The sequence below is a fragment of the Amblyomma americanum genome, chromosome 1 (genome assembly GCF_052857255.1).
Source record: "Amblyomma americanum isolate KBUSLIRL-KWMA chromosome 1, ASM5285725v1, whole genome shotgun sequence".
Classification (NCBI taxonomy): domain Eukaryota; kingdom Metazoa; phylum Arthropoda; class Arachnida; order Ixodida; family Ixodidae; genus Amblyomma; species Amblyomma americanum.
Genome location: NC_135497.1, coordinates 553,702,569 through 553,714,409, shown reverse-complemented (window position 1 = coordinate 553,714,409; position 11,841 = coordinate 553,702,569).

Genomic DNA, 11,841 nt, shown 5'->3' with positions numbered 1-11,841 from the left:
GTGCAAATGAAAATGGTTGTTTCATAAACAATTTTTAATGTGCTGAGCCATGTAATGTCTTCAGGACTACATTTTTCACTCATCACTTCCCAGGGTGGCTCTGTCTAGGCATTCATATGAGGCGCCTCTTTTTTCCACTGAGCACCATTACCATCCTTTGAATTTGCCTGATAAGGAGAGGCGCCTCGATTTATCAGGCTAAAGGTTTTGAAGTGCCTGCTGTTCTCCGCGCCAGTGGATTCATTTTAGTGCAGTGTGGCATTAGTTGCAGGAAAATGAAACGGCCTACTAAAAGTTGTGTAAATGCGCACTTACACTCATTTATTTTACGTCGTGAAATGTGGCAGTGAATGTCAGGTTAATATACAGGAATGGGAATGTAGATGTTTTCAAAAACAACTGGTGAAGGGCAAGGTTGAACTGGGGATGGCCTTGCAGATATGCATGCATCTTCCACGGCCAGGTGGGAAGTAATAGAAAGCAGGAATAGGAAAAGGTAGAGAAGGGGGAAGAATTTGAAGGCAAGGTGCTATGCACTATTAAACGCCTGAGGAAATCAAAACCAGTTATTTAGAAGGAGGGCAATCAGGACTGCATGCTTAAATCAGTGCCTGCACAATACAATGAAATCACTGCGTAACATAGTTGTAGTACCGAGAAGCTGCCGATATTGATGACAGCACCACAGAGTATAAATATGATGAAGGCCCTTGATTTGTTTTTATGCACATATATCACTCATGCAAAGTAAATTAAACTGTCCATTTGCATAAAAGTGTGAGCACGACACAGGTATGCCGCGCGTATGGCTGGAGCAATTTTAAACGTTACATTCGTTGCCCAGATTTCAAACTATACAGGCCTAGATTTCGTTCAGCATACATTACACCGCCTCGAAGGACTACGCTTGGCGATGTGGCAGCAAGCAATGAACCATTTACTACGAAAACAAAGTTCTGAAGAAGCACGGACATTAAACCATCAGTTGCATGTTTTCTTATTTGTAACGGTGCTTAGCACACAAGTAGATATGGATTGCCACTTTCGTCCATGCCGACAAAATATTTTGTAATTCTAATTGGTTTTGTAAGCCTACGTAACTTGTACATAATTGCACTAGTCCACTTTGCTATTCGGATGCTGGACAGCGAAACCAGAATAAGAAGAAATTCACTGGAATTATTTACTAGATCTAATCATATTCTACATGGCAGTTTATATTCACTTATGTCATAAGCTTACACAGAACGTGCAGCCGAAATGTGTCTGTACTGCTTTGATGATTGCGCACTTTAGGCCGGTCTTTGGTAATGTGTGGTTTTGTCGAGCATTTTTCGCTCTGTCAACACCGCCATTTAGCCCCAGAGCACTTCCTTTTGAATAATTTGGAAGGGAGCATTTTGCTAGCAAGGGAAAAAGAGAAGCTTCGAAAGATGGCGTCTCACCGGTGCCGTATCAAACACTGCGCGTTTCGCTTGTCGCATTGCCTTATCAAAACCACCGCGACATGAATAATCTGCGTCAGCACTTTTTCAAACGGCACCCGTCGTCTGCACTGGCCCAAACATGGCGCAAACGTTTTCAAACGCCGCGCCAATTATACCAAAACGCAGCTGGGCTAGTGTCATCATCAGCAGCCAAATTTGTTTGCAAACCATTGTGTTGCAAACTTACAAACGTGAAAACGATTTATATAGTTGACCCGCCGCGGTGGCTCAGTGGTTAGGGCGCTCGGCTACTGATCCGGAGTTCCCGGGTTCGAACCCGACCGCGGCGGCTGCGTTTTTATGGAGGAAAAACGCTAAGGCGCCCGTGTGCTCTGAGATGTCAGTGCACGTTAAAGATCCCCAGGTGGTCGAAATTATTCCGGAGTCCTCCACTACGGCACCTCCAATTCTTCCTTTCTTCTTTCACTTCCTCCTTTATCCCTTCCCTTACGGAGTGGTTCAGGTGTCCAACGATATATGAGACAGATACTGCGCCATTTCCTTTCCCCAAAAACCAATTAGTATTATTATTATAGTTGTGAAATCTTGGCCACTTGCGGTGTGTACGTTATTCAGTGTTATCAAAGCTAAAATGCGAGCATTTAAAACTGCTGGCATGCATTTCGACATGTGTTTTTGTTTTGTTTTCAAATATGCTTGCTATGGCAGTACTTGCGTTGATCGCTAGGGGACCAAAAAGCGGTAGACAAGATGGCCGCCTCCATGCAGCTTGTGTTACATTTCAAAACATCGCGAATAGTTCGCAAGACGTCAGCTTACGAAAGGTACGCGAACGTTTCAGGTATATCAAGTGATTCATTGCATACGATTGTTGGAAATATGGCACTGAAGTTTCGTAGCTGGCCTTAAATGACAGGCAAGTGCGTGAGCAACGAGCGCAAGAGTGGAGGAAAGCTATGCTTTTACTTGAACTAAGTACCAGCAGGCTGTTTTTGAAATGGTGGAAGATGAGCAGTGCACGAAATACAAGCCTTTGACGGCACTGATGCTCATTAATTTTAAACGTCAGGTCCGATGAGTTACACCAAGCATTGGGTGTTACATTTCTGTGTGAATTAAAAAAACTGCAGTGAGCCTTTCGTCTTGCCTCTCGCGTCTGCATGCTACTTTGCGCTGAAAGTTGTGTCAGTTCAAGAACTGTGCAGCGAGTCTTTCGCCTTGCCTGTCACGCGTGCCTGCTACTTTGCACTGGAAGTTGTGTGGATGTGAATTCCCGTCGTTCAGTTCCGCTTCAATCTATAATAGTGCCACAGCAAAACTGTAGGATCGTTCACCAGTACGCAGCGTGGACGAGTACGCCAGGATATCGCGGAGAGTTCGGGATATTGGTACGCCTGCTAGTTTTTAGGTTTAGAAATAAAGCATTTTTGTTTTCAATACCATGGTCTTCGACGGCCAAGTCAAAGGCAGCAAGCCTTAGCCTAACGAGGCCCCACTACCCATGTAATTCTCGCTGGCAAATAAAAGTGAAAAGCGCTACGAACCAAAGTACACTGCTAGGTATCACCTTGCGCTTATGATGTCTGTATGCACTTACCGCAGCGCCTTTCTGTCTCAGACATTCCTAGATGACATCATGGGCTCAGTCAACATGGTTTTGCAAACGCAATAATGGGCTGTTTTGTGCTACTGTTTGTGAGGTGCCAGTATTTAAGTGTGCCAAGAACTTCTACTGTCATATCGACTGCACAATGAAGTTTTCACTCTTTCACGCATTGCTATGCGTGGGGATCACATACTTTGTCATTTAAAAAATGCACAGCAATTACATTTGTGCTTAATCTGGCGCCCTTTTATTAGTTAGACTGTAAAAGGATTGGGGCTGATGCTGCTTATACTGTCTCGCCATTTAATTCCTCATGCATTTAACTTCTACGCTGTAGCTGTGCTATAAATTGCTGTGCACCTAGCCAAAGCAATCATTGCCCTTCCGTGGCAAATTCTCAACAAGAGATTCATTTAGACAAAACTTTTACTCACAGGCTTCCAATAAGAGTATTATGTGCGGAGGGCATATACAGAAAGCGAAAGACAGAAAAAAGCAGTATACATGTAGGACATGACTTTTTTAGAGAGAAGCTCTTGAGCGCATGTTCCTACATTCAACGTCTTTGGCACCATCTGCGTAACTGATTGCCCATTCCTCCACTCTTGGCTTGGTACTAGCAGAGCGAAACACCACCTGCCAGAGAGAGAGTGGAGGAATGGGCAACTGGAAGGTGGCTGGCAGCGTAACGCGTCACCTGCCAGTGGTAGCAAGTGGCGTTTGAGGAGCTGCACACAAATTTCACATTACCCACTGTCATAATAGTCTCTCCATTTTTTTTTCAAACTTCTGAAGCTTCAACATATATGCGTTCCACAAAAGGCAAGCGTGTAAGAAAGAAGTTACAGAACTGCACGTGGTGCAGAAAATCATATGTAGTACAATATAAGGCTTTGGAGAATAGTACACAATACATTATATTTCTGCTGTTTAAAGGAACATTTAAAACATGACTAACAAAGTACAAAACAGCACATAATAAACCAAGAAAAGCATAGCAGCTCTTGGTGATTTAAGACTGCAGGGTCATTAATGGACGCGGTGTGATCAGAAATACCATTCCAGCAGCTTATGGCTTGCGGGAAGGCTGTCAAATTAACAGCCGTGATGTGACCGAATAAGTGCCTAAAGCTGCAGTCTTTATAAAGACTACGGGATGCACAATGTGGTTCAGCTAGGGGAAGGTTAGTAGGATGCCTGACTGTGGTTTGTTTTATGTATTAGACAAAGCAAAACAATCTTCGTACGTAACTCTAGTGTTTGTAAGTAACGTTAGTGAGTGATAGCGATAACTTCACATTAGTAACGCTAGATTGCTGTTCATATTTTGTGGTTACAAAATGTTCTGCGCAGGTGTGAATTCGCTTGAATGATTGTATTAAATAGGCTTGGTGTGGTGACCACATGGCTAACGTGAATTCAAGTTGAGGAAGAACAAAAGTCTGATGTGCAAGTTAAGTGGTTAACAGGGCATCTCGAAGATTACGTTTTAGATAGCTGAGAGTACGGCAGTGATTTTAATTATGCCAAGCTTCAAGGTATTTATATGAAGGCACTTATGCACAAAGGTTAATATTGGGCTAGCATGTAAAAAATTTAATTTTTTTCTGCTTGCTACGTTGGCCAGGTTTGGAACTGCCGACTATATTCTGGTCTGACAAAGACGAACCTTTACTGAACATGCATCTATTTCTTCAGGCAAACTGCAGCCCACATTGTGGTCTGACCAAGAGTCTCAACCTCGTTTTGCCATGCAAGCCAGACTGCAGTTGTTCCACTCGGGTATGTGATTGTGTGCGGGGAAGTAGGATCAAGGGAAGGGTGTGTTGCATTTTTGAAACAAAGCGTATCTTCCTCTGTAATGGCAGATGTCCCTGGTGTTGAAGCTGTGCGGTGCAAGCTGCATCTGCAAGAATGTCTCTTACATGTGGACACCATCTACACACTTTAGAATTTTGGAGAAACCTATCTTGGCTCTGTATTATATGCTCAAGCACGTTTGGAAGTACAATTATCATGGCTGGTGACCTGAACCTTGCTGGTGTAAACTAGAACACACTGAATACTGGAAATATGAGAATATAAGATTTTATGTTCACCTTTAGCCTCAGATAGTGTAATGAGTAAATTCTCATATATACAGGCAATTCTCTACTTTACATTCATAGATCACCAGGAGTCCTCATACCCTTTCTGGTGCAGTGGTTAAGCGATGCACCACTGCCGTGATGGCAGGTGCTCCAAGCAGTGGGCCTTCTGCGGCCCCGGTTGCTCTTCCCAGGCAACCAATCATTCATTTAACTGGCCCATGCCATGGTGGGCACTTTGCTCTTTTCCAGTGGACAGGTTGTGAGGATGCTGCAAGGTTACGTAACCTAAGTGGCCCACCTGCCTCCTAGGTTGCTATGTGGGGACCACCTGCCAGAGCCATGCCCGTGTTTTTTTTCTGGTCACAACGCTGACACCAGATGTTCTGGAGAACGGGGCCGTTAACGCTATCACGTTAATATAAAGACAGATAGCAGTAGACAGTTGTTCATTTGAGTGCATTGTTTGCATAAAAGGTAGAGAAAAATGGAAGGGTCACGACTATAGCTGGAGGTAACATTTCAGACTGGCTTCAAATTTATCATGATCAATGGCGCATGCAGTGGTACCAGGCAGTTGATGTCATTGACGAATGAGGTGGAAGAGAAGTGAATGAAAAAGCAAATTGAGGAAAGGTACGTTCGTCTTTCAGTTGGAGATCAATGCAGGTAAAAACATGACAGATCGGCGTGATATGGCACATAGCAAAGGAAGAATGACTATGGTATTATTTGTGAAAAAGGAGGCATTGTAAAATATTTGCTGTCCTTTGAGCAGAGGTAAGCTCAGATAATTGTTTAATTTCTTTTATACTCAGCAATTCTTTGATATAAATTGGACAGACTCATTCTCCAGACTCCGGTTTTGTTAGTATGTGTGCGTCTGTTCAAATCAAGGAGGTACATTCCACTTTGAGGACACTAATGAATTCTACGTTAAAAGCATTGCGTCTGGGTTTCCTAAACCAAGGTTGCATCGAAGGAATCCAGATGCTTTCGGTGCCGCCTTGTTAAAGGGGTCATGGTACCATTTTTCAAACTAAAACTGTTTATTGCATGTAGTTTGATAAGCATATCTGAAAAAGTAGGCGAAATATGAGCTGCTTTGGTGCGGCAAGTAATTTGTAATTAAGTTATCCTGAACTGTGTGGGAGTCAGGCAACACTGGCGCACCCTCAATCTGTGACGACATAAACCAACGGTCACGTGCTAGCCCGCAACTGAACTGCGCATAAAGAGGGTAGGGTAGTGGGTTGTTTATTGCTCACGCTAGGGGTGAAGGGGGATGTTGGTGAGAGAATGAGGAGCCCACACCCCACAACAGGGGTCAAAGGCAACAAAGGCCCGTGTCCTGTTTCATTTCTTGTCTTGGAGACTTCACTGCAGTGTGCCACGGCGGTACTTGAGTAGGTGCTTGCTGTGCTCCGGAGACTTCACTGCAGTGTGCCACGGCGGTACTTGAGTAGGTGCTTGCTGTGCTCCACACCGACTGTGCGTGGCAATTACGTCACTCAGGCTGCATCAATATGGCCGTCACTGCCAGGGGGAGGGGCTTAGAACTAATAACTTCTAATTGCAATTTCTAGCTTTCTAGCTGAAATGTGCGCATAGAGCCGTACGCCTTTTTATGTATAGTTAATAATGCCGTGGCTAGTGGCAGTAACGTAAAATCATGATTTGTTGGTAGAACATGTCATGACCCCTTTAATAATTGTGTCTATGTGATTGTTCCAAGAAAGGTCTGATGTTATGTGAACCCCGAAATACTTGATGGTGGGTACTGATTCTATGGGAACATTGTTCAGAGTGTAATGGCATGGTACGGAGCTATATTGCGAAATTGAAGGGTGTCAAAATCAGAGGCAAGCATAGCTTTTCAGAACCTGTATCAAGCCTCGAGATATCGAACATGAAAATAGCTTCAGAGAGCTCAAGTTGGGTTTTATCGTGTTGCATATCGACAATGTTTTAGAACATAGGTTATGTAGGTGCAATTCCTGTAACGATGCCATGTGAAACGCCCTTTTATGAATATGTAATGCGGGAAAGGCAATTTTTACGAGCTGCTAAATGCATATTTCCTGTGGTCCATATCTCGAATTACAATTCCGTTTCAGAAGTTTTTTAAACTGGGTTTGCCTGCTATGTTGAAGGCCTTCAATTTGTCAGTATAATCTCGTGCCCTGAACCAAAAAAAAATTAAGAGGTTTCATTTATATTGGTTAATACTCGTCATTTCGTTATGTTCTGTTATGTATGTAATGTCCGCCTTGCTGTATAATCAACCTTCATAGACGTACCTTTCGCAGCTTTTCAAATAAAAATCTGTATTGAATAATTTGAAACACCAAGTTTGTGTGTGTGCATATATAAGCGGATGTGTGTAGAAAGTTTCTACAAAAATGCCTAGTGCAGTCATTTCATCCATTTGCATGATGAGGTCTTCCTGTTTTTTCTGTCGCCATTTAGACCTCAAAATCAAAATAAGGTTGCCACTAGCTCACTGCGGCAACATGGCAGAGTTTCTCTTCTGTGCGTTGCAACAGAGTTCAAATAAAGGTCAAAGCATAACTGCAGAACTGCTTGCTGGTCAGCAGAATGACAGCACAATAGTATCACCAATAAAAACACCTGGGCATATGTGCTCTTTTCACACCTGTAAAGCAGACTTGCAGTGGTTGCAGTGTGCAGAAGTATTTTTATGATCATGTGGTCGAGAAGCACGATATCCCGCCCAGTGGTAACGGGAGAAACTTTATGAAAACAGGCAAGAACAGAAAACTTGATGCTGTTGGTTCTGTAGGACGACATGTTTGCTGTCTACACGAATCACCAGCACGCAGTTCTCCCTGGCCTTGTGTTTTCATCACGTTTACATTAAACACTTCTCACCCGAAATCAGTGAAGAGCAGAGTCCAACCAGAAATTGGGGAACTGTGCTGCTAAGGAAACAGAATTATGCTGCTGTCTTCTCTGTCTTATTGTGGACATCCAAACCCGGATCTGTGAAAATAAATATTACAACAAAAATATGTGATCATGCCCTCCTTTATTTGATACTACCAAAAACAGGTCTCTGAAAGGGAGGTCCTGGCAAGGCAGTTATGTTTAAGCACTCTGCAATGAAAAAGAACAGATCATGTAATCAGCACAAATAACTGTGCACAATAACACCACAATTAGGTTAAAAGGAAACAGTGTTAGGAGAAATGTATAATATATACACAGAAAGAGAAAAACGTGAAGCAGTAATATCATATAGCGGCTACAAAACACCACACAAGAACAAGTATACAAAAAACAGCAACAAAATTACCATAGCCAAAAGGAGGAAATAGAAAGTTAGAACGATAAAACAGCAGGAAGAAATTTTGGAATCCTCTGAAACAAGAAGGAAACCAAAATGCATAGAAAAAACAAGGCTGTAAAAGTTTTAATCGGTACCAAGATAATTGAAAATCACGAACTGGTTTGACTGAGGCATTGATTCATGCCACAGCCATATCTCGCTGGCGTGCAAGATAGCCGTGAATATGCAACTGGAAGACAAATGTGCTTAAATAAAAGACCAAATCTGAGAAAAAAAACTTGGAGATGAAGAAAAAATAAGTGATGCCAGGCATTGCACATCTGGTTATTAAGCAGTTACTGCAAGCTACAGAATATCCAAAACTGTTCTGCACTTAAAAAAATCAAAAGGACCGGAGCATAGATATTTAGAGAATTGGCAAAAGTAGTGAAAAATTCCATCCACTTGACTTCACCGGGGCAAGTAGATTTAGGAAAGCCTAGTTTTAGTATTAGGTGTGACGGTCGCACCACCACCCCCAGACATAAGAAATGTCCGCGCCATCACAGCATATAGCATTGTAATAAGGGAGTATTTACTCTTACATATCTACTCCACCTTGAGGGATTCCCCTAAACATTTGACCAGCATATAGCATTACACCTGTTCACACCATGCAATTGGCAACAGTACTAGCAGCACCTCTTGCTCGCATGACAACCTGGCCAGTTTGTGGTACTGGGCTACAGACTGCGACCATGCAAGTGGCACAGCATTGGAGGCATTGCTCACTCGTGTCACCTGGGCCAGTTTGTGTCACTTGCTTAGACTATGAATACATTCAGACCTTGTTATGTTGCCTGTTCATACGCTCAAAATCGCGAACAGCAGAAATTTCTCCTCCTAGAATTACAGACAACACCATGTGACACATTTTCCCAGCTCCTAAATTTAGTTTTTATGAATTCTGATCGTATAATATGTTTAATGACTAACAGTAGCTGTGCAAACATTTAAACTGGCAAAACATAGCAGCATGCAACATGAAAACTAGGATGCAGCAGCAGCCACCTACTGCAGTGGCTTCTGTGCAGTGCCCAAGTGCAGAGCACCAGAAAAGTGACAAAGGTGCTGAAACATGCGAGCAGACCATTTTTGTAGCAACACAACAAGAGGAGGCCGCGTTACGCCTCTGCAAAAGTGCAAAAGGCGGCAGTGTGGTGTGCGATGTTGGCATGTGCTATAAAAACTCCGGGCGGTCTAAACTAATCCAGAGCCCTACAATACAGCGTCCCTCGCAGCCCATGTGTCAATCCACGACGTTAAACTGCTTGATTAAATTACTACGTCTACTTGCTTACAAATGTACTGTCCTGCCTACCTTAGATTATGCTATTATTTGGGACCCGTTCACACAAACTAACATAAATTAGAGAAGGTTCAAAAGAGGGCGGCATGATACATGTATAACAAGTACCAACGGACATCAGTAACATCTTTTAATCCAAGCTAGCTTCCCGACAATAACTGCAAAAATTTATGTATCAATTAATCAAAAGAAGACAGAACGGAGCTTACCGATTTGCTTGTTCTTTCGTCCGGATATGCGACGCCACAACGACACCAGCTAACTTTAACTCTTTTTCAGGTTCGAAATAACTGCTTTAAATACTCATTCCTTCCACGAACTATTTCCGATTGGAATAACGTCACTAACAATGAAGTGCAGCAGCCGTAGCTGACGCTGTTCTCGCAACATATAACCTAGATTTTATTGCATTTGCTATTTCACTGTTCTGTTGTATATGTTTAATTATTGTATTCCCAATGGTACACAAGAGCTTAAACTTGCACTGTTTTGTTTACTTTTGCCTGTTTTGTTAAACTGCTTAGTTTGTGTCCCCACCCTGCTAAAATCCCAACTCCGAGGTTCCAATATCAATAAATATACTACGACGTGCTTACATGCAAGCAGGCGAAGTGCAGAGAAGGCAGCATGAAAAGCAAGGGCACTAAGACAGTCAGCTGCCACAGCGCCACCCTGCACCACATATATGCAAGGACACAAGCCATCTTAGCATGACCAGGAAGAGATTTTGGCTCATTTTACTACCGACAGACCGGATGTCTTGCAAATTTCTTTCCGCACTTAAGACAGTGCACATGTGGACTGATTTCTGCAAGCTCGAGAAGCCATTGAAACCTTATGCAGACACACCAGTCGACATTTCAACGAACTGAAATTGCACCACAGTCACCAATTACATTTTCAAAATTGGGCACTTTGGATCACATGTTTGTCTGGATGTTTTTGTGTGCACATTTCTGAAGTGCATCACTGGGTTACATTGTAGTACACTGTACGAGCACACTATCAATGGACACCGCCAAAGGTAGCGAGAAATTCCGTCAGCCTGACTTCCACTCAGCCAAGTAAATGATGGGGAAAGCCCAGTTTGTTTTAATATTAGGTGTGATGGTCCCAACAGCACCAGCAGACATAAGAAATGTCTGCGCCATCACAGTATATTGCCGCGAAGCTTGCTTTTTGTCTGGAACCTGCTGCTCTCGCTCGCGGGGCGAACTTTTGGCTCAGTCACCCCCCGGCGCTGCTTCGCTTGGGGGATCTTCTTATCGCTGCAGGCACGCCGCATTATCAATTTTCTGGGACGCGAGACGCGACCAGAGTTATCTCGATTTTTCCTAGCCTCGCGCATGTGTGCCTACTATGTTCTGGAACTTTCCTTGCCGCCTTTAAAATCGAGCACGGCTAAGAGCGGCGGGCATTCTGTTCGACGACCGCCGAGCACGCTTGTCGCTTCGCCGCCGCCGAGTGATTCAGTCCATTTTGGGTGCAAGTCAGCCCAATAAACAGTTCTTTTAGAAGACCCTTTCGTCCGTCTTCATCGCTGCTTCGACTGCCGTCACCACTACGTGACATCTGGTGGAGGTGCGGGGTAACTTTCATGTTCCGGACGCCCCCTTCAAGTCGTGAACACAGCCCTAAGCGCTTCACACCCGAGGACGAACCAGCAGCTCAGCGAGCCAGCCGACGTCTCCAGGGAGAGGAGCCTGAGTTCGGGAAACTGCCGGACCGCACCAGACAGCGAAAAGACGCTGCTACCAGCACTGCAACCTCGCCAAAGATGTCGACACCGATCATACTGCAGCAGCCGCGGGTGCCGCCAACTTTCAATGGATCCCTAGGCGAAGACCCTGAAGAATGGTTGGACCAATTTGAGCGCGTGGCGTCATTCAACAAGTGGGATGATGCGGCAAAGATTGGACACGTTTTTTTCTCATTGGATGGCTCCGCACGCACGTGGTACGAAAACTACGAGTCGTCCCTTACGACATGGGAGCTATTCAAGAGAGAACTATTGAAGGTATTCACCAGTGTCGTGAGGAAAG